The 24,178-nt window shown below is 42.0% G+C and overlaps 1 protein-coding gene across 5 annotated transcripts in view; it reads left to right on the top strand.

Annotated features, from left to right (window-relative positions):
* Positions 1–184: 184 nt before the first annotated feature.
* Positions 185–24,178, top strand: part of LOC140456847 (CSC1-like protein 2) — a 211,279-nt gene continuing 187,285 nt past the window's right edge. For all 5 annotated transcript variants that reach the window (XM_072550786.1, XM_072550790.1, XM_072550789.1 and 2 more), the window contains exon 1: positions 185–458. The gene's annotated coding sequence lies outside the window, so the exon portion shown is untranslated. The remainder of the gene's footprint in view (positions 459–24,178) is intronic.

Below are 24,178 nucleotides of genomic sequence, written 5' to 3'. Positions count from 1 at the left end.
ACGTACGGCTGGGCGTGACTTGGATTAAAATAACCCCGTCACGTCATCACGTCGAATCTGCTCTTTTCGCCGGCTGCCGCAGGCGCCAAACCGTACGGGGTTTGCCCCGCCCCCCTCTCACCGTCTTCACGTAAGGGTTTCTCCCTCGCCGTCTCTAGCGTCATCGCGTAAGGGGTGGGGCTTCTTCTGTGGCTGTCCGCCCCTCCTCTAGCCGGTGCTGCGGTCCGTCTGACGGCTCCCCTCCCTCCCTCCCTCGACAAGGAGGAGGCGACGTTTATTGACCCGCAGCGTCGAAATTGTGAACCGAGAGCGCGTTTTATTTTTTTTGCGGGCGAGGAGTAAAATATTTAAAATTTTAAATAGTGTTGAGTGACCTCTAATGGATCCGGGGGTTTAGGAGCGAGGGTGGAGGTTGTCGGTTGCTAAGGCCGGGCTCGCTGCTTGTGGAGGTGGTGCAGGTAAGGAATGGGCCTCTCCCCTCCTGGTTATCCTGCCCCGGGCTTGGCGCGGGGTGGGGGGAAAAATACATCTCGGGGGCTCCAATCGAGCGCAAGGTGAAACGAGTTAAACCGCCACAAAGCCGCTCTGACGGCGCAGCAATGTTTTATTTCTTTAATGTGTGCGGTGGTATGGGGGTAGTCGCTTTATTCTGTTGTCGTTCTAAGGTGTTGGGGCTGGGGGGGGGGGGGGGTGCAGCTGCCTCGGATGCTGCTGTGCTTTTTCTGATCTGATCTTTTTATCAAAACTGCTGATTTGATACGGTCACCCACCTTTTTGAACAATTAAAATTCTTGCGTGTTTGCAATTGCAGTTAACTGAGTCCAGAACGCTGGCCGTTTAATTTTTTTTTTCATTTAATGGTTTATTTCTAAAGCAGTATAATTGGCCTCAACACGTTGTCACCTCGGGTTTCTTTCATGTCTTAATCGAGGCGACAGCAACGAGAGTAAAAGGGTACTGCTAATCGTTTCACAGTAATTGATTTGTCGATTTTTTAAAATATATTTTAAAAATCTGACGGTGTTTTGAGGGTGAGCGTATTTTGCCTGAATGCTGGTGAGGAGTGAAATTGTAAGCGCTTGTTAAGGATTTTGTTTTTGTTCCTCGGAGGCTCTGCGCGTCCGGAGTACTGGTCTTCCCTTTGGACGCGGTGCATTCAAATCCTCGTAAAATGTACAGAGCGCCATTTCGATTATTCGAGATGTGTGAGACCCTGGTTCAGCTCAACACCAATTTACACGCATCGTTTTTTAGCCTCTTATTCGACGTAGTGATTCATCGTCTCTTTTTTTTTTTGAAATAATGGATGTTCTAATCAACAGAACTCTATTAGCCGAGTGCTTGCTTTGCGGATTCATCTCGATCGAGGATTGCTCTTTATCGTTGGGTGTAGATTAGGTGGCAGTGGGTTTAAAACAGTGGAAATTCAAATTAGGAACGAAAGTGTACTAGGGGTGAATGACAGGCTGACTATCACCTCAGAGTGTAGTAGGAAAGGTTCTTTGAAGCACCCCACGTTGAACTTTGGTTTTAAACACACTCTCTTTCTTTTGCTATTCTCTGCTTGGATTATTTCAGTTCTCTGCTGTTCTATTTGCATGTTGTTCTCATTCAAGCAGTTGTCTCAGGCTAATGTAGTGAATGAGTCCAAAGTCCATATAAATCTTGGCATGAATAGTAAACTTCTAAGTGTTTTCAAAAGTACCCTTGGATGTCTTTATCAACCATTGCCATGATCGCTCGAGGAAAGTGAGACTAGATGACTGGAATATGTAAATGCATTTCTTACAAGTGTGTCAACAAGAGGAGATGTGCCGCTGCCCTCCCCCCTGCCATTATCGTCTTCAGCAACTGAATCAACAACTTCATTGATCTCTTTCCACTGCTTCCCACTCCATTATCTCCTCCCTTTAGTTGTCTGGCTATTCAAGTACATCCCTACATCCCACCCCCCCCCCCCCCCAACCTCCATGACCCCTGATCTCTCTCCCCATTCTCGAAACCTACCCCTATCACACACACCCCTCAATTTGTCAAGCTGTGGCCAGGAAATTGAGCCCAAAACTGATCTCCTCTTGAGAGATGCTGAGTATAACTTTCCACTGAAGCATACTAGAAAGAGAGAGAAAGATAAGGAAGTCAGTGGTGAGTGGTCATCACTTTTAGAATTATCACAACGAGAAAGATTAGCTGATAAATGTTTATTGAAGTATACTCACGTGGACTGATTTTGCGAAATGTAATAGGCACAAATCAGCATTTATTTGAGGGAAGAGTGAGTAAGCATTTGAACAAAGAAAGATGCCAATTTTTTGCAAGGGATTAGGATTGTTGTGGTAGCGACCTGGTGCAGATATGATAGGTTATGTTACATCTTTCTATTCTGTAAATCTCAATAGTTTATGGTTCAATCCTAATGTCACAATAATGGAAGCAGCAATCGAAAAATTCATCTCCTGTGATGTTACATAGTTCTCAATCTGAATTAGCAGAACAGTCCTTTGAGGAGTTTTCAATTTGGATGCAGACTTTGTACAGAATGTACAAAAGCTTTGTTATGCGTGTTTAATTTATTTAAATAGTGGTATCAATGTTTAACACTCCTTTTTCTAGAATTTAGCTTTAACATGTTGCTTAATAGTTAAGTACACCTGTTCAAAGCTACTTTCTCTCGTGAAGAATTTTTAAAAATATAATTTTAGCTTAAAACTTGAGTTTTTTAAAGATTTTTTTTTTAAAATCTGTGCTAATGCATATTTGTATGTTTTTAATGATGGAAAGGTACGCGAAGGAGTTTACCTGGTAGTAGGTCGAGATTGCCAATGAGTCACAATCTTAATGCAGATTGGGTAACCCAATACAATATAGAGTTTTATAAAATCATGAGATGCTTAGGTAAGGTGAATAACAAATACATTTTCCTGATGGTTGGAGGGGGAGCTTCAAAACAAGGGGGCATGTTTTTAAGATTGATATTTAAAAAGGACCTGAGGGACATTTTTTTTTGCATCTAGTGGTTTGTGTGTGGAATGAATTGACAGGAAGTGGTTGCAAGTACAGTTACAACATTTAAAAGACATTTTGACAGGTACGTAGAAAGGAAATATTTAAAGGGATATAGGCCAAACACAGACAAGTGGGGCTGGTTTAGTTTGGGGAACTTAGTCGGTCAAGACTTTATAAATGCATATAGTAAGAAATTAATTGCAGTGGTGTTTTAATCTACCAATTTCTAGCACCTAGGGAAACTGCAGCATCAGATTTTAGGTCAGGGTTTTCTAAAAGGTGGGTTGTGACTCCACTGGGAGCCAATGAGTCTGACTCTGAGACTGCAACGTCTGTGTGGAAATGGGATTGGTTTCTGGGTATTAGAAAAACCGTCTAAATGCTTATGGTGTTTTGGTGGGTGTGGCCTAACGGATTGCTCTCTGAGGATCAATTAGTGCTGCAAAAAATGAATGTGAAAAGATGTATTCATTTTCTTGGGAAACCTTGCCTTTTCATCAAACCCAAACCAATATTAAATTCCCATTCTTTCATTTCTGCTAATCGAGAACTAAAACCTCACTTGCTGAACATCTCTCATGGCACACTCCATCCCAATCCAAACACTGGGGACATATACATTTAGAGGGAATAAATTGTGGTCAAACTGGGGTAAAAGGTTTCGGAAATACTGTTCTAAATATCAATAGGAAATGGCAAGTCTGGATCACTGTTAGGCAAGTAGGCAAAAGTGAGGACTGCAGTTGCTGGAAACCAGAGGTTAGATCAGAGTGGTGCACAGCAGGTCAGGCATCATCCTGATGAAGGGCTTTTGCCCAAAACATTGATTTTTTTTCCTCCTCGGATATGCCTTACCTGCTGTGCTTTTCCAGCACCACTCTGATCTAAACTCTGGATCACTTAGTGTCTGCTCCTCATCCCAGGGGAAGCAGGAGGCATGTCAGTAGCTACCAATGCTGCCATTATCCACCTAAAATTTGTCTCTTTCTGGTTGTTATGGCAAACACCACATTTGATTTTACAAAAAGAATAGGGTATGAAGTGATTTTCAAATGGGCACTAAATGGATAAAATCCTATTTAAATTCTGTTTAATATCTTCCTTTGTGTGGAAATAAATTGTATTTGTTGGGGAGGATGGGACTTGTGTATTTTACTAGAGCTGAAGTAAGAATATGATGGAACATGTGATTTTTATGTACTTTGTGAGTAGCAGCTTTGAGCAATTGGGATGTAATTAGCAAAATAATTATGTAGATTTTCCATTACATTGTGAAGAAGAGAACAGATACTGTCCTGATCAAAGGGGAGCAGTTATTATTTCCAAGACCAGATTCATGCATTGGCCTTTCCCACTGCATATTTTCTGTGATTGTTAAGATGCATATGAAAGAAATTTAACTGACGAGTGCCTTGGATATTGCTTTTAATGGTGATTTGTTGATGGTTCCTACTTTCAATGCAACTGCACATGGCGTTTGCTACTGTATTATTAGTAGATTGTATTGAAAAATATGGGCTCCCTTGTGATTTGATTGCAAATGGGAAACAGTAGCCTGTTGAGATTATTCTGTCATTGAGAGAAATGTGGCAGATCTTTTTAGATTAGATTAGATTACTTACAGATTAGATTAGATTACTTAGTGTGGAAACAGGCCCTTCGGCCCAACAAGTCCACACCGCCCCGCCGAAGCGCAACCCACCCATACCCCTACATCTACCCCTTACCTAACACTACGGGCAATTTTAGCATGGCCAATTCACCTGACCTGCACATCTTTGGACTGTGGGAGGAAACCCACGCAGACACGGGGAGAACGTGCAAACTCCACACAGTTAGTCACCTGAGCCGGGAATTGAACCCGGGTCTCTGGCGCTGTGAGGCAGCAGTGCTAACCACTGTGCCACCGTGCCGCCCACATTAGAAAACTTCATGAGTCCTCCTTTCTTCCTTTTTAGAAGCATGTTGCATAACTGCAAATTTATGTAATGAAGCATTTTCAATTTTTTTACCATTTGGATGTGGTATAGTTAATCAGTTGTTCACAGTTAAATGTGGAATCTGTTTTTGTGCTGCACGATTCCACAGATTATCAGAAGAATGATTAGCTTTTGAATGGCATTGCTGGAGGAGTTTTGGCCTGGGCACTTTGTAAACTTCTTAATTTCGTCAAAGTGTTATATAATTGAGACACAGATATGGTTCACTGTACAAAAAGTACCAGCATCTTTTTCTCTTCCTACACAGTGCTAGAATTTCAATCTCCAACTTCTGGTATGGATTTGAAGCTGCAATCTTTTAACTGAAGTAACTGTGCTACAAGCTGAGCTGCATTGACGCTATTGTTCAATCTGAGGGGTCTGAAACTGCAGCAGACGATTGATTCTGACAATGCTGCCAATACCAGCTCACTGCTGTTCCTTGTGTGGATTTGCTTATTATTCAGACTGAAGCTTCCTTTTTTTGATGCACTGAAAGTGAACGAATGCATTGTATCCATTGTAATTTTTCACTGGCCTGCTGTCTGGACTGTATTAGCGTAATACTTTGTTCTTTTTGCTTAATAAATTGATACAGGGAATAAGTACTTTTTGTGCTCTTGCATTTAGTATTGTACTGTACATGTTGAGTACAATGTTAAGGAGTATTGTTCAGTGGAAATTGCACTGCCCACTAAACCAGTGTTTGAAAGCTGCAAATGACCTGTGAAATAACTGTGCCCTTTGAGTTTCAGTAGTTACATTGGTCATTGGTGTCCTCTTACTATCTTTATAGCTGCACTAATTTTATTATGTCCATTTTCCTGAGGCTCAATTGGCTGGATAGCTGGTTTGCAATGCTGAGTGCTGCCAACAGTGAGGTTTAATTCTCTCACTGGCTGAAGTCAGCATGGGGTCCCACCTTCTCAACCTCTTCCCTTGCCTCATGTATGGTGAGCCCTCGGTTGAACTCAACAGCAGTCATCTGAGAGTGTGATTACGGTGACTTGCCTTTAACTGTTAAGTCACCTGAGTCTTCAAACATAATAAATTGCCTTATCAATGCTGTGTATTTTGCTTTTAAAGTTAGTCTTGAATTGGATAAAGTTTAAAAATCGCACAGCACCAGGTTATAATCCAACAGGTTTATTTGGAAGTACTAGTTTTCAGAATGCTGCTCCTTCAGTTACCAGACTAGTTAACTGATGAAGGAGCAGCACTCTGAAAGTTAGCGCTTCCTTTGGGCGGCACGGTGGCACAGTGGTTAGCACTGCTGCCTCACAGCGCCAGAGACCCGGGTTCAATTCCTGCCTCAGGCGACTGACTGTGTGGAGTTTGCACGTTCTCCCCGTGTCTGTGTGGGTTTCCTCCGGGTGCTCCGGTTTCCTCCCACAGTCCAAAGATGTGCAGGTCAGGTGAATTGGCTATGCTAAAATTGCCCATAGTGTTAGGTAAGGGGTAGATATAGATGTAGGGGTATGGGTGGGTTACGCTTCAGCGGGGCGGTGTGGACTTGTTGGGCCGAAGGGCCTGTTTCCACACTGTAAGTAATCTAATCTAATCTAATCTAAATCTCTTGCATAGTTAATGGCCAATTTCTCCTGTAACCAGCAATTCACAAACTAGTTCAAATAAACCTGTTGGATTATAACCTGGTGTGATTTTTAACTTGATCCACTCCAGTCCAACACCAGCACCTCCTCACCTTAAACTGGATAGCCTCACCTTATTAAAACTGGAAAAAACTGTGAATACTGTAAATCAGAAACAAAAACAAATTGCTGGCAAATCACCAGTAGGTCTGGCAGCATCTGGGACAGCAATCAAAGTTAATGTTTCAGGTCCAGTCTGAAGTTCTGAATTTCTGAAGAAGGATCACTGGATCTGCAGTGTTAACTCTCATTTCTGTCCACAATGCTGCCAAACCTGCTGAAACTTTCCAGTAATTTGTTTGTTGATAATTCCAAGCAGACCAGGAGTGTTGTTTCCATTCCTCACTTTTGTATTCCTCACCAGATTGCGCAGTCATTAAATTGGTGTTTTTAAGAGTTTGCTATGTGCCAATTCACTGCCATGTTCCTTGCATTATCACAGTGACTACACTTCAAAAAATACTATATCCATTATAAAGAGCTTTAGGAAACCTTGTGATTGTGAAAGGTATTTCATTAAGTTGCTCTCAAGATATTTCTATTTCACATAGTCTGTATTTCTATGGTTTAGATTGTAGGCAAGTTCATCTCCAACCACCCTCTTGTATCTCTCAGGATCAACATACCCCCCTCGATCTCCATTCAATTCTGGGGAAAATGCTCTTTTCTCAAGTCACCTATCGTTGCACTTTCAAAGCTGCAATACTTTGAGTCTAGCCTTCAATTTATCATTCAACTTCTGTAATCTGTTGATCAGCTCAGTCACCCTACACCACCTGTCCCTGTATCATGTAAAGCCTTTGCTCTCAACCCCACCGTTTTCTTTTCATTCCTAGTCACTACATTACATTTGACCTCCATTTGCTGTCATGTAAGTGCAAGGGGTTATTGGACTGTTTACCACAAGAATGTACTCGCTGCAGCTGTCATTGCTGCTAACCCTGTATTCTTCAAATCTTTTTCCAATGCCTTTCATTTCTATTTTTTATTTGCATATCTCTAAGCTCCTTTTGACTGCATTGTATACCTCCTGCTGAATTCCCTCCAGCTATTGAGGATGTGGTTTCCTTCCTGGCTTTTATACTAACCAACATTGTTTTGTTTTCTTTCCTTGGGTATTGTCAGGACCCTTTCGAAGCTCTTCCCAAATATCCAAAAACCTGGTCTGCAAGGTCTGAGAGAGTACCAGAAAATATTCAATCTAGAAGCCCCCTTTTCTCTTTAATGAATGTGGTATCCCAAATACATGTCCACCTTTTATAATTTGTAATTACAACAAATGCTATATATCATTAAACTACAATTCAGGATCAAAAAGTGTGAATCTGCCTCCCTTTCTCCTAGTGATTCAGCAGTCCAGGCTAATGCTGTGGGAACATGGGATCAAATTCCATCGTGGTAGTTGGTAACATTTAAATGAATCAATCAATTAATGATGGCTGTGAAACTGTGGCTGTTGTAAAAACCCACTTGGTTTGCTCACCTAATTTAGGTAGGGAAATCTGTCATTATTATTGTTGAGAGTGTGGAGTCATATATAGACAATGTATGCAATGAAAGAATAAAGCCACAGCCTTGTGGTGACCTAATATAAGTCACAAATGACATCCTGTATGATTGTGATCATAGTACTACCTTTACTCATCCTTCTTGATCCTAACATAGCTATTGAATCATTAGCTGTACCATCCAGCTTAAAGTGCCTGTCCTCTGTTATCTAAATCTATAGGATTTCTGTTCATTTAAATCTTATCAATCGTGGACAGAATCTATAATGATTTCTCTTCCTTTCCTGTCTCTGTACCATTATCTCTAGAGCTTTCAAGGATTTATCCCAGCTCTTTTTACTAATCATCTACATGCATTGTCAACATAATCTGAAGACATAGGATCAGCTAATAATGCTACATTGGCAATCCCCATTTGAGGGAGATCTTTAGTAGTGACTTGATGCATGTGCTTATTGTTACTACATGGACCATAACTGTTCAGACCCTTGAAACTTAACAAATAAAACCCCATTGAGGCGTAGCAAAACAAGTGTTCAATTGCATTTGATGAAAGAGAAAACCTTCAGAAGTAAATCCTATTGTATAAGAGGAAATTGGAGGAATTTCAGGAGGATGTTAGAAAATGATGGCAATGTAGCTGCAGGTGCTGGATGGAGAAAGAGTTGAACTGGAAAAAGCACGGCAAGTCAAGGAGAGGAGTCATCGATGTTTAAGGTCGGGGCCTTTCATCCATCCATGGGCAAAGATGCACGTCCATCTGCAATGGCGAAGGCCTCCAATCCCTCTGTTTCTTTCTCTCCCATCGAACCAACCGTACCTTTCTACCAATGCACTCATTTGATTGGTGGAACTGGTCCTCACTCTTGACAACTTCTTCAAATCCTCCCACTTCCTTCAGACCAAAGGGGATAGTCTTGAGCCCCAGTTATGTCTGCCTCTTTGTAGGATATGTGGAACAGTCCATCTTCCACATTTACCTTGGCACTGTTGCCCACCTTTTACTTCTGCTACAATGATGACTGACTGTATCAGTACCACTAAATGCTCCCATGAGGAGGTTGAACAGTTCATTAACTTCAGGAACATCTTCCACCCTGACCTCAAGTTCACTTGAACCATCTCTGACACCTGCGTCCCCTTCCTGGACCCCCCCCTCCGCCTCTGGCAACTGACTCAACGCTGACATCCACGACTACCTGGACTACCCCTCACACCTCCAAAGCAAAAAGCTATCCCTTGCTCTCAATTCTTCTGCATCTGCTGTACCTGCTTCCACTCCAGGACATTGTGTTTCAAGGACCACAATTTTCCCCTCTCACATGGTTAACAATGCTGTCCAACACATCTCCATTTCCTGGACCTCTGCCCTTGAACACCATCCTTCCAAGGATAGAACCCCCCCAGTCCTCACCTTACATCCCAACAATCTCCAGATGCAGTGCATTATCCTCTGCCATTTCAGCCATCCACAATCAGACCCCACCACCAGAAATATATTTCCCTCTCCACCGCCCCCCCCCCCCCCCCCCTCAGCATTCTGCAGAGACCATTTTCTCCACAATTCTCTCATTAAGTCGTTTCCCTCTCCCCCCCCCCCCCCCCCCCCCCCCCCCCCCCCTCCCCAAACTATGTTCTATTCCTGGCACCTTCCTGTGCTGCCTCAACAGGTGTAAAACCTACACCCCCCCCACCCCTCCGTCAGAAGCCCCAAAGGATTCTTCCACATCGGTCAGATTTTCCTGCACGGCCAAACACCATCTACTGTGTCCATTGCTCTCTATGTAGTCTCCTCTACATGCCAACTCGCTGAACATTTCAGGAAACATCTCTAGTGCATACACACCAAACAATTCTACTGCCCTCTGGCCATCCACTTCAACTCCCCCTCCCACTCCGTCAAGGACATGCAATTCCTGGGTCACCTCCACTGTCAAATCCAAGCCACCCAACGCCTGGAGGAAGAACGCCTCATCTTCTGCCTTTGGACCCTCCAACCACGCAACATCAGTCGATTTCACCAGTATCCTCATCCTTCCTCTTTCCCACCCCCACCACCTCATCCCAGATCCAACCCTCCAACTTAGTAACACCTTTTGAACTGTCCTACCTGTCCATCTTCCTTCCCACCTATCCACTCTACCCTTCCCTCTGACCTGTCACCATCACACCCCCTCTTTTCCCCTTCTCTTTTCTCCCCCCCCCCCCCCAACATCTACCTATTGCTTTCAGAGCTACCTTCCCCACCTTCCTGTTCATCTCTCAGCCCCCTTTTATCCCCTGCACAACCCCCCCACCCTCACCCCCATGTCTGATGAATGACTTATGCCTGAAACTTCGACTCTCCTGCTCCTTGGATGCTGCCTGATGTGCTATGCTTTTCCAGCGCCACACCTTTTGACTCTGATCTCCAGCATCTGCAGTCCTCACTTTTCCTTGTCTAGTCCGACTGAATCTAGATACAGTAATGTGGTTGATTCTTAACTGCCCTCTGGGCAACTAATGGTGGGCAGTAAATGCTGGGCACGGTGTGCATACCTCATGAATTCATCTTTTTTTAAAGCAGACTTGAAGTTGTGGCGGCAGGATTTTGATCAGCTTGGCGCCTGACTATTTTGTACTTTGGTATTTTAAGCACCAGAATAAGACTTGAAAGTTAAAGCAGTCAGCAGCATTTGATGCCAGTTTGAACAGCAGTGTTTTGGTTAAGCGGAAATTTACAGAAGAGGGATATTGCAAATTCTGAGAGGGTGGCATCAGAAAAGGCAAATCTGAAGATAGCAATGGCAAATGTCAGTAAACAGATGAGGAGAGTCAGGCAATGTTACGTGAGGTCTTGCTGAAGGTGATTAGGAGTTGACCGGTTAGCTTGGTCAAATAGAATGCTAAAGTTATAGAAACTGCTGAGAGATAGTGGTTGGAAATGGAGTTGACTGGATATTTGACAAGCCATCTCCTAGTACAGAGTTTGAAAAGTACAGCATGGGATTAGATGTGGTCAGTATACAAATAGTGGAAGAGCCTATATTTATAGAATCTTGTGTTGGAAGATGGATATGGTTGATCGTTGACCATATAATGTAGCCACACTGACATGTCGTAATTTATAGAGATGGATGACTACTTTTGTAAGGTTATGTAAGTTGAGGTTAACACAGAAGCTAATGCAAGTTCTATTGCAGGTAGAATTAACAAGTAGAATATAAAGACACCTCAGCACAAACATGGTTAATAATTCTGTTATAACTTTAATGTTTGAACACTCAGCCTGGTCATTTAAGATGCCTTTTAAAACAAAATGCATAACAATAGCTGTTTTGTACCAACTCAAACTATAAATTTGTCTATTTGTGGAAGTATCTGCCCAATACTGTGCTGAACTGAAATCTTTAACTAGTATCTTATTTGTCCTTGAGCTGAGTTTATAAGCTTGTCTGCTCCATCTCTCAATCTATCTATGCCTGCTTCTGCCTTTCATCTTAGCCGTGCTGTGTCATCCTGGACTTTATGGTTTATGTAGCAAGTTTAACTACTTGGGGTCAGTAATGATCCTTCTCTAAAGTGTACAGTTGAACTTAAAGATCCCCCAGGGTTACTACTGATTCTAATGTTAATTTGACTCCCTTGTTCAGATTCTCAGTTATGGAATTATCCCCTCCCTTAGTATTTGAGTTACCAATGAATGATTAACAAACTACGTTTATATTTTCCCTTTAACATAGCAAAATGTTAAAACCTCTAGGGCGCAATTTATCAGACTAAGGGCCACGTATAGTAACAATGGTACGGGTGACTAAAACTTGGCATGTTCCAAAGAACATCATTAATGGAGGATTAGAAAGTGGAGAACTTTAGATAGGCAATTCAACGGTTTATGGCTTTGAATCATAGATTGGCTGCAGCATAGACTGTAGGCATTGCAGACAGTGAATCAAGCATATTCTAGGGCAGAATGATGCTGTGTATGTATTTTAAAGTGTGTCCGAGAGCTGTGAAGCACTTTTTTAAAATACTATGGAATGCCTGTATGGGAATAATGAAGCATCATATCTTTTTAATGGAAAACGGTAACCTGGCAAGCTGCCATACCCTACCACTCCAGTTGATAGCAAGCTAGATACTTTACTAAAAATATATTTATTCTAATTCCTCCAAGTTGTTGTATAATGATTTGAGAAATGTTTTAAAAATTGAACTTATAGAAATTACTGTGAAACTTCCAAACTGTTTAAACTGAATATAGCTATCACATCTTTAGTTGATGTATAATCAGTTGTATCTTTAGTCATCCTGAAATACAAAGAATGACACCACACCAAGTGAAACTTTGTGATTTAAGTATTCCAATATGTTTTATTGATGTTAGTTACTTTCAATATGTAATAAGTGTTATGTAGATGCATCCACAGCCAATTTCTGTACAGTGAGATCCCACAAACAGTTAATGTCTAATGAATGCTGGCCAGGTATGAAGAAAATTTGTTGCCTAATGCCTTGACATCTAATGCATCCACCTGAGAGAGTGACAAGTTTGAGCCTGCAGCCTAAAGTGGTGGTCCAGTGCAGTTCTGCGAAAGTATATTCGGCTGTTTCATCAAGAACCTTCCCTCCATCATAAGGTCAGAAGTGGGAATGTTCATTGATGTTTGGACCACATTGACCATTTGAGACTCCTCAGATACTGAAGCAGTCAATGTCCAGGCTTGGGCTGACAAGTGGCAAGTAATATTTGTACCACGTAAATACCAGTCAATGACCATCTCTAATAAAAGTCAGTCTCATCCCCACCACACTTTGACATGCAATGATCTTGCCAGCAGTGTCACCCACTGTCAACATCCTGGAGGGGTTATGATTAAGCAGAATTTAACTGGATTTGCCACATAGGCAGTGGCTACAAGAGCAAGTCAGAGCCTAGGAATACTGCAGCAAATAAGTTTCCTCCTGACTGCCCAAAGCCTATCCACCATATACAAGGTACAGTCAGGAGTGTGACAGACTACTCCCCACTTGCCTGGACGGGTGCAGCTCCAACAACACTAAAGAAGCTCGACACAATCCAGGACAAAGCAGCGTGGTTGATTGATAGCACGCCCACTCCCTCCACCATCGAGGTTCCAGAGCAGCAGTGTGTATTATCTCCACGATATACCTGAGAAAGTCACCAAAGACCCTTAGCACCTTCTAGACTCAATACTAACACCTTAAAGTTCCCCTCCCAGCCACTTTCCATCGTGAGTTGGAAATATATTGCTGTTCCATCACTGTCACTGGGTCAAAATCCTGGAAATAGCTTCCCCAAGGCATTGCAGGTGAACCTATAGCATGTAGACTGCAGTGGTTCAAGAAGGTAGCTCATTACTGTCTTCCCAAGGGCAACTAGGGGCAGGCAATAAGCGCTAGTCAGCGAGCAATGTCCATGGTCCCAAAATGAATTTAAAAATGTACTACTATAACTTAATAAAGTGTGGTTCAATTTATCCTTTGACATGAGTATAAAATATCTATTTTTTTTTTTGTTGGGTGTAGGCATCACAGGCTGGACCAGCATTTATTGCCCATTTCTAGTTGCCCTTGAAAAGTGCTGGTAAATTGCCTCCTTGAAGCATGGCATTTTGAAATTGGGGATAGCAGACATGTCAAATAATTACTTTGCCTTATTATTTGCTGTGGAAAGGGTTAGCTTGCCAGAAATCTCAAGGGAATTAATACGAAGTGGAAACGGGGAATGAATAAAATTTAATGTAAATAAAACACGAACAATGCAGAAATTAGTGGCATTAAAGTGAAAAATCCCCAGGACCTGAAGATTTCCATCTAAGGGTGTTAAAGTGAGGGAGCACATTGCCATTGCCTAACTGTAATCTTTTGGAGTTTTCTTGAGTTATTCCTCTGGATTGGAAAATTGCACGTCACTCTCTGCTTTTTCAGAAGGGCGAAAGAGGTAATTATAAAAAAATTAGTCTAACATATGGTGGGGAAAGTATTGCAGACTCCAGTCAGGAATGGGGTAACTGAACACCTTTTTAAATTATCAGTAAATCAGGGCAAGCCAGCATTGATTCATCACAGGTAGATCGAGCCTGACAAACCTTATTGAATTTTTTGAGGTGACTGAGGTAATCAGGATTGCTAATGGAAATGCTAGCCCTTGTTTCAAGGGGATTGGAGTACGAGTGGGGACTCTTACTGTGGCTGTGCAAAGTGCTGGTGAGACCACATCTAGAGTACCATGAGCAGTTTTGGTCCCTTTTTTTTAAGGATTCCATTTCAGGCTGTTCAGAGAAGGTTCACTGGGATGATCACTGGTATGGAGGGATTGACTTATGAACAAAAGTTAAACATATTGGGACTCTATTGGAATTTAGAAGAATGAAAGGTGATCTAATCATTCGTAAGAGGCTTGGTAAGGTAAATGCCAAAAGGATGTTTCACCTACTGGGAGAGTCTAGAACCACAGGACAGCCTTTAGAATTAAAGAGCACTAATTTTAAGATAGATGTGGAATTTCTTATGAAGGTTAAGTCTTTGGAACTAGGGAAGAGCAGGAGAGTGGACATGTCAGATTAACCATGAGTAAAAATTTGCACAAACTATTATTATACACCCAACAGTATCCCTTATGCAATTCTATTTTCCTAATCTTTTGGGAGTGCTCTTTATTTGTTAAAAGAGCTGTGATGTATCATAGATGTAATAAACAGAAAATGCTGGAAAGGAAGAGCTGATCTGGCAACATTTGTGAGAAATGTTAATATTTCAAGTTGATCAGAACTCGTGTTAGTATGCTCCAGATATGCTATACTTCAGGTTTGATATATACATAAGTACCTCATTGTATAGATTTTAAATAAATCTTTTCCTCTTGGGGCTTATTTTCAGGGAATGGTACATTACTTTCATGGCACAATCTGCATCTAATGTGTATGAAAGTCATCAGAAAATTGGCTTGAGTTGTCAGTGCAGCACCTCCAGCAATTTATTATGGATGAGTTCAATTCTGTGTGCTGTTCTGTATTTCAACAGTCATGCTCTTGTAAAAATAATACCTCTAAGATAAAAGAGAAAGAAAAACTGATAATCATGCAGAAATTTGCCACCTTAGCAAGAAAGTATCTTTGCTTTTCTAATATTTTCCTTAAAGGTCATGATCCCTTCACCACCACTGCTCAGTAGCAGCAGTGTAAACGCAAGATGCAGTGCAGACATTCACCAGAGATCCTCAGAGCACCTTGCAAACTCTCAACCACTTTCTTCCAGAAGGACAAAGGCAGCAGATACATAGGAACACCACTACCTTCAAGTCCCCCTCCAAGCCACTCACCATCCTGACATGGAAATATATCACAGTTCCTTCACTGTCGCTGGATCAAAATCCTGGAATTCCCTTCCTCAGGGCATTGTGGGTCTGTCAACAGCATATGGACTGCAGCAGTTCAAGAAGGTCGCTCAACACCACCACCTCAAAGGCAACTAGGGGCAGGCAATAAATGTTGGCCAGCCAGTGACACCAGCATCTCTCGGATGAATTTTTTAAAAAAGTGTTGATGTTTACATAATCTGACTTAATTAGATATCTTGGATGTTAAATAGTTGAGCCTGATCTGGATACTCCCTGATAAGGTATGAAGGTAACTAGTGAAAATGTTTGTGTACTTTGGGTAGAAACCAGTTTTGCAGTCAACAGATTGTGAAATTGGTGCTAAAGTTAGCACTGCTGGGTGCAGTGATTGGTAGTTATTACACAGCATGGCTTTCAGCTTTTTGTTAAAACAACAGCTTGAATCGTTCCACCTTATTTAAACTGTTCCTTCAGCTGACCTGTTGAGTAAATGTTATTGGAATAAGTGGGTTACTTTGGGTTTATGCAGTCTTCTATGAAACAATCTTGCTTGTACAATTTCATGTCTCTTACATGTAAATGTAAGCTTGCTGTGACCAGTTTGGCCATTTTCAACATGGTTTCAGATAGGGGTATAGCACAAAGTGCAATCTGATTTTGGCGAGAGACCCTCCATTTCAGGCATTGTATCAACTATGGCAGGAAATATAAAATAAAACTGTAAATGCTGGAAACCTGAGACAATAACACAAATTGGTGGAGAAACTGAGCAGGTCTTGTAGCAGCTGTGAAAAGAAGGCTGAGTCAATGTTTCAAGCTCAGTGACCCCTCATAAGAGTTAATAGTATAACTAGTAGTTCTGATGAGTCACTGGATCTGAAATTTTAACTCTGCCTTCTCTGCAAACCTGAGATTCTCCAGGAAACAAAAATGTCTTGCTGGTGAGCATCAGTAACTTTAGTTGAACTGAAAATAATGGTGCACTGGTTTTGGCAGAATTGTCTTTTGAGGTTTTGATTTAGGGCATTGTTGAAGGAAAGTACTGTACAAAGTTAAAGATTGATTTCTGTCTCACTGTCATGAGTTCACTTTGCAGCATGGGTGAAATGTAGACAATAGATGCATTTGCAGTGTTTTGACTACAAGTCCAGTATTATGTAATTGTTAAAGTACCTATTTGAGATAGCTCAGGGAATCCCTAATGGACTCGATCTGTAACCCTCTCTTGGTTCATCCGGAGATCGTACTCTGTGGCAGTCTGGAATAACTGTCCTTGCAGCATAATTTAAATTATTACCTTTTATTTACCAATGGCATCTATGTTACACTATAACATAGATACCTACAAGCCAGGCTTAAGCTAAGGTTTTAAAACCATTAGCAGAGTAGCAGAACTAGCTCTTACCCCCTAAGAGCGCTCTCAGGCTATTCCCCTTATTGCTGCAAACGAGCTGTCTTTATACAGAAATTGGTACTGAGATTATAAAAACACCACACGTCCTTAATCAATAAGCAGTAATAAAATGGCAAAAGTTTGTAGAGGAAAAGAAACTAATTGACAGGTCTGAGTACGCTTGACTAATTAAGCTACATGCATATCAAAGTGGGAAACCCTGATCAAGCCAGGCCAAATGGCCAATTGCTTTGGCTAGATAAGCCTCCCTTTTAATAATACATCCTAATGAGAGGCTAGTCTAAACTATGTGGAAAAGGTCATGAGGTAACCTTGCTCAGCTAACATCTCTAATACCATTGTCCTAAAACATGGCTTTTTAAAAAAAAAATCACCTTAGATTCCCAAATGCAAATGAAGTTGATAACATTCCTGCATCTTGAACTCCAGGGACGTATGAATATCTTCCAACTTTTCTCACTATCTTGGTTTTAGCCTTTGTTTTTCTAGCTTGTAAGAGTAATGGGTCATGCACATTTCAGAACGCTCAAGATTATGGAGCTGAGTTTCATAAATTCAGATCTGCTCAGTGTGGTATACATGAAAATGTATCAGAATTGTTCTATTGTGTGTGTATTCCACTCAGCTTTATAAATTACAAGTTATTTTCCTATTGAGTATGAGTTTTGTTAAGAGTCTTCAGTATAAACCAGAAATTGTTATCCAACCTCCAACTGTAAAATATGTGCAGCTTCCAGCCCTCTGGGTCAAAAGGAAGTACAGCCACCCATTCCACAAGTGAACAAATGTTATCCCCTTATTTACACTGATCCATTGACACTAAGAACAGATGGCCTTAATTCTTCTGAACAAATGCCACTCCCCACCCCGCCCCGCCCACAATTGGTCAAGCGCTGTCATGTATATCCTGGAGCAGATGTCATGTGTATGGCTACAAGCTTTCTCATAATGATCTGTCAAAGCTGCCACTTGATTGTAAACCTGTCAGGTTGATGGCTGCTTCTCCTTATTAGCAGATCTTGCGTAAATCTAACAAAAATCCCAATTTTAGCAAAGATGTTTAACAGGGCAGCGAATGGTTTTAATCCATTTGGAACTTCAGAAATATATTGTAGCAGCATGCATTGTGTCTGAGATCGTGTTTATCTATTCAGCACTCCATTATATCTGGCACTGCTTCAGCTTCGGCTGTGATGCAGCTGCCTACAAGTCAAGGATTTGTTTTCAAGTTCCATTCCAGGACTCTGTCTTAGCCAATGATGCCCAAATTCCATAACGAAGAGAGTGGAGGTGCACTATCTTCTTGCATTGCTGCATTCCTTGGGGAATGGGGGTGCTCATGGTGCTGTTAGCAAAGGAATTCTAGGATTATGACCTGGTAGCAGTGAAGGACTGATGTGGTTCTGATGCAAGATGGTATGCAGCTCGAAGGAGAACCTATAGGTTATGGTGATCCGTGTAACTGCTGTCCTTTGCCTTCTAGTTGTAAAGGTCATTGTTTTTATTCTTTTGTGGGACGTGAGCATTGTTAACTGGCCTGCATTTATTGTCTGTCCTTTGTTGAATTTCAGAAAGCAATGAGCCGCTGCCTTGAACTACTGCAGTCCATGTGCTGTAGGTAACCCGTGATGCCATTCCTGATGAAGGACTTATGTCCAAAACACCAACACTCCTGCTCCTCAGATGCTGCCTGACCTGTTTTTCCAGCACCAACTTTTTTGACTGATTCTCCAGCATCTGCAGTCCTCCGTTTCTCTCTCAATGCCATTAGAGCAGGGGTTCAGGTTTTTTACCCAGTGACAGTGAAGGAACGGTGATTATATTTCCAAGTCAGGATGGTGAGTGGCTTAGAGGGGAACTTGAAGGCGGTGGTATTCCTGTGTACCTGCTACATGTGTCCTTTTGAGATGGAAATGGTTGTGGGTTTGAAAGGCGATTTCCAAAAATGTTTGAATTTCTCAGTGCATCTTGTGGACAGTGCACACTCCTGAGTGTCAATCGTGGAGGTAGTGGGTTCTTGTGGTCGTGGTACCAATCAAGAGGGCTACTTTGTCATGCACGGTGTCAAGCTTTGTATGTTTTGGAGTTTGGAATATTTGGAGGTGAGTTACTAGCCACAGTGTTTCAAGCTTCTGACCTGCGCTTGTAGCTACTTTGTAGATATGGTGATTCTGGTCAATGATAGTCCCCAGGATGTTGATAGTAGGGATTCATTGATGGTAACATCATTGAATGTCAAGGGGTGGTGGTTAAATTGCCTCTTATTGAAGATAGTCAGTCATTATCTGACTTTTGTGTGGCATGAATGTTACTTGCCACTTGTCAGCCCAAAGGAAGGTACTGACAAAGGAACCTCCTGAGTTACTCCAGTGAATCTTACAGATGCTCTCACCACGTTGGTGATGACCGGGATTAATGTTTGTGGATGTGGTGGCAATTGAGCAGCTTTCTAGCTTCTCAATTGTTGGAGCTACAGGCAAGTGAAGAGTATTCCATCACACTTCTGACTTTACCTTGAAGATGCGAAGGCATTGGAATCATGGGTTTGTCGGCAGCGAGGAGCAAAAAAGAACTGCAGTAGTCTGCAGGATCATACTGTCCTCTTATTAGAGTCACATGTTTTGTGCCTTCTACTGAACTCGGCTAGTATAGGAGTTTGGCTTGTGCTGTTGGCATCACTTTTATATTGCAAACCAGCCATTCAGCCGACAGATGGACATGGGCGACTTCTGTATCTGAGGTGTCGTGATTGGTGCTGAACATTGAGCGTTGTAACATTGGATCATTTAACATCCCTACTTCTGACCCTGTGGAGTCAGTAAATTTAAGGCTGATATACAAACCTGGAACAGGCCATCCATCTGCTTAGGTACTCTAAAGCTTATGGCTAACTTGACTTTTGGCCTCAACATGATGACCACTGACTCTCATGTTCGTTAAGAATCAGTCTACCTTTACCTTAGAAATATTCAGTGGTGCACACAGGAAGAGTGTTCCACAAGATCATGACCCTTTGGAGAAAATCCTGTTACGGTAGAATGCTAATCTTTAAATTCTAACCCTTAGTCCTAGATAACTTCTCATTCTTCTACCTTCTAATGGTTTGAGTCCAGGCTGCCCAATCTTTCCTCATAACATAATTGCAACTCCCTCTCTTAAATGCATGCATATGCTCACCCTAAATTTTCATCATGTGAATCAACTCTTCATAAAACGAGGCCAAAGTTGTATGCAGCATTCCAGGTGTTGCCTTGCCAGTGTTAAGGGAACCTTCTCCTCCTTTGCAATAAACTAAACACATCATTTGCCTTCCAAATTCTTTACTGTTCCTTTTGTGGTTCATGTACCAGGGCACGCAGATCCCTGAGTTTTTCAATTTCCAGTGATACAATATATTGCTTTACCATTCTACCTTTCAAAATGGCAAGTTTACATTTCTCATGTTTTACTGTTTACACCTAATTTTTGTCCTCTTTCTATATCCCGTGACTGAACATTCTTTACTTAAATTCATAGTAATATACTGAACACACCCAGTAATAACTAGACTCTTTAGCTTCAATTAATCTGCTTTCCTGGTTTTAATTACTTTACTCATGGATTAAAGTGGTGATTTACGATGGTTCTTCAACTCCTGCAGATCTCTTGTCTCAACGTTTCCATCATGGTGGGGCAACCTTAGACTAAATTGTCAGACTAAGTCAGGGTGACAACATGCACAACCTAATCTCTTTTAACAGCATAGGTCATGGCTAGAGAGCAGCTTTCCCTCAAAAAACTAACCCAACCCAAATAAAAGCAAAACACTGCACATGCTAGATATCTGAAATAAAAACATTGTTGGAGAAACTCAGCAGGCCTGGCCAGATCTGTAGTGAGAGGTTTACACGCATGTTTCCAGAGATGAGTAATTTCAGTTATCGGGACAGATTAAAGGAGCTGGGATTATCCTCGTTGAAAAGGAGACGGCTGAGAGGAGATCTGAATGAAGTATTCAAAATAAAGTGCAGCCTAGAAAGGCAAAGTAGGTACAAAACATTCCCACTGATGAAAAGGTTGAGGGGAAAAAACAAGGAAGAAACAGATATGAAGCAAAGACTTTCATGCAGATTTTAAGGCCGCCAATGTTAAATGGTTTCCTGTTTAGAACTTCTGTTTAAAATGTATACACACACAAGTTGGTGAATTGTCTGAAGGAGATTTCTTAATCTGAAAATTAATTTGTGTTATCCATTGTAACGGGTTAGTACTTTTTTTTGAGCTTTTCACAATGCATTGTGCACGAGCAACTGAAAAGATCCCTAGCTTGACCTTGGCAGAGCTCCATCTGAGTCAGTACAGTGGTTGGCACAGTTCACCCCATTAAGAATTCTTTTCTCTGAAGGCAGTCCCTCTGTCTGTGACAAACTGGCATGGTGATATCATGTCTGTTTGCTGATGTTCGTGTTACGTGGGCAGCATATGTTAGTACTGTAATTAGAGACGATTGGGGCAGCATGGTGGCTCGGTGGTTAGCACTGCTGCCTCACAGCAGCAGGGACCCGGATTCGATTCTAGCTTGAGGTGAGTGTCTGTGTGGAGTTTGCACATTCTCCCTGTCTGTGTGGGTTTTCTCCAGGTGCTCAGGTTTCCTCCCACAGTCCAAAGATGTGCAGGTTAGGTGAATTGGCCATGCTAAATTGCCCATAGTGTTAGGTCCATTAATCAGAGGGGAACGGGTCTGGGTGAGTCACTCTTCAGAAGGTTGGTGTGGACTTGGTGGGCCAAATGGCCTGTTCCCATACTGTACAGAATCTAATGAATTAGGCACTCTCATCCTGTTCCTTTTCAAGATGATGATAATTGGAATATGATTGGGTTCTGCATGTTTGTGCTGTCTAAGGGAATTGTGGATCACTGTCTGCAGTTGGAATCATACAATTGACTGAAAGGCGAGGAATTATTTTATGTATGCCAATTCTTTGAAAGTCGCTCAGACAATTTCCCTTTTTAGCCCTGTATATCGTTTCCCTTCAAGAAATGTGTACGTATTTTATGTTGCTTCTGATGCATCATTCTCGAGCAATGCATTCCGTTCCTAAGGACTGTAGCTTCTGGTTCTTATCTTGATCTCCTAAAATCTGTGTACCCATGGTTAACACTCCTGCCACTAGAAACAATTTTTCTGTTTTCACTCTCTTCAAACCAATTACAGCTTTGAAAGCTTCTCTTTGATCTCCACTCAACCCCTCTCTGCTGTAAGCAGTCCAATCCAAATCCTGAATTAGCTTTACCATCTGAAATACAGCATCCCTTTTACCATTCCAGTAAATTGCTTTTGTAGAGTCTGTTTCTGTGCTGTACAACTGACCTTTCAGTCCAACTCCTCTGTGCCGATCAGATATTCTATACTGATCTCGTACCATTTACCAGCATTTGGCCAATATATTCCTATACCTAACCAGATGCCTTTAAATGTTGTAATTGTACCAGCCTCCTCCTCTTCCTCTGGCAGCTTTTTCCACGCAGAGGGTGGTACATGTATGGAATAAGTAGCCCTCTTTTAAATCTTACCCCTCTAACCTGAAAACTATGCCCTCTAGTTTTGGAGACTCTCCTACCCTGGGAAAAGACCTTGGCTATTCACCTTACCTATGCCCTTGTGATTTTATAAATTTTCAATCAGGTCACTTCTCATCCTCTGCTCCAGGGAAAATAACCCTAGCCTGGTCAACCCCTCCAGACCAGGCCACATACTTGGAAATCTTTTTCTGAACCCCTTCAAGTTTCACAACATCCTTCCTATACCAGGGAGACCAGAATTGAAAGTATTATTTCAAAAGTGACCTGACCAATGTCCTGTACTGCCGCACATGACTTCCTAACTCCTATACTCAATGCACTAACCAATAAAGGCATGTGTACCAAACATCTTCACTACCCTGCGACTCTGCTTTCAAGGAACTGAGAGCCTGCACTCCAAGGTCTCTGTTCAGCAACACTCCCCAGGACCTCACCATTAAGTGTGTAACTCCTGACCTGATTTGTCAGGTGTTGCACTTTGGTAAGAAATTTATCTAAATTAAACTCCATCTGCCCCTTCTTGGCCTATTGGCCGATTTGATTAAGATCACGCTGTACTCTGAAGTCTCCTTTGGTGCTGCAGCAGACAGCAATTTTGGTGTCTTCTGCAAACTTACTGACCATGTCTCCTGTACTCACACCCAAATCACTTATATAAATAACAAAAAGCATTTACTACTTTTGATGTGGCCAAATGCCTTTTCAAATAAACTTCCTCGATTTTTGTCCTGTTGGCTTCAAAGATTTGTATGCATACACTTACCCCACGCCCAACAAGTCGAGCACCACACTCAACTCCAGTCCACAGTCCTGTACAATCTAAACTTTGTATTTATTAAATATTGCTGCTTCTCATTCTTCTCACCGGCATGTCACTTTGCAGTTTTCTCTCTGTATTAAGTTTTGTCTCCCATGTACCTGCCAGATTCACCAGGCTGCATATTTCCCCCAAGCCTGTTGCTGTCCTCGATGTTGTTCATTTCCTTTGGCCTGCATTTTTATTTCTGGTTTGTATCTTTTTAAGAACTTCTTTTTTTTTCTCTTTTTTTGCATTCACATTTTGCTTTATTTTAGATCTGTTCTCAAAGAGTCATAGAATTGCAGAATAGGATCATAGAATACCTACAGTGTGGAAGCAGGTCATTCGGCTCAATAAGTCCGCACCGGAGCTTTGAAGAACATCCCACTCAGACCCATCCTCTTGTCCTATCCCTGTAACCCTGCATTTCACATGGCCAATCCACCTAGCCTGCACATCTCTGGACACTATGGACAATTTAGCATGGCCAGTCTACCTATCCTGCATATCTTTGGACTGTGGGCAGAACCTGGAGGAAACCCATGCAGACTCTGGGAGAACTTGCAAACTCAACACAGTCACCCTAGGCTGGAATTGAACCCGGGTGCTGGCACTGTGAGGCAGTAGTGCCAACCACTGAGCAATTAGTCAGAGATGTACAGCATGGAAACAGGCCCTTCAGTCCAACCTGTCCATGCCAACCAGATATCCCAACCCAATCTAGTCCCAGCTGCCAGCACCCAGCTCATATCCCTCCAAACCCTTCCTATTCATATACCCATCCAAATGCCTTTTAAATGTTGCAATTGTACCAGCCTCCACCACATCCTCTGGCAGCTCATTCCATACATGTACCACCCTCTGCATGAAAAAGTTGCCCCTTAGGTCTCTCTTCTATCTTTCCCCTCTCACCCTA

The sequence above is a fragment of the Chiloscyllium punctatum genome, chromosome 3, assembly GCF_047496795.1.
Source record: "Chiloscyllium punctatum isolate Juve2018m chromosome 3, sChiPun1.3, whole genome shotgun sequence".
NCBI classification, from domain to species: domain Eukaryota; kingdom Metazoa; phylum Chordata; class Chondrichthyes; order Orectolobiformes; family Hemiscylliidae; genus Chiloscyllium; species Chiloscyllium punctatum.
Note: the sequence above shows the minus strand (reverse complement) of the source record. Positions and strands in the feature narration are given on the sequence as shown.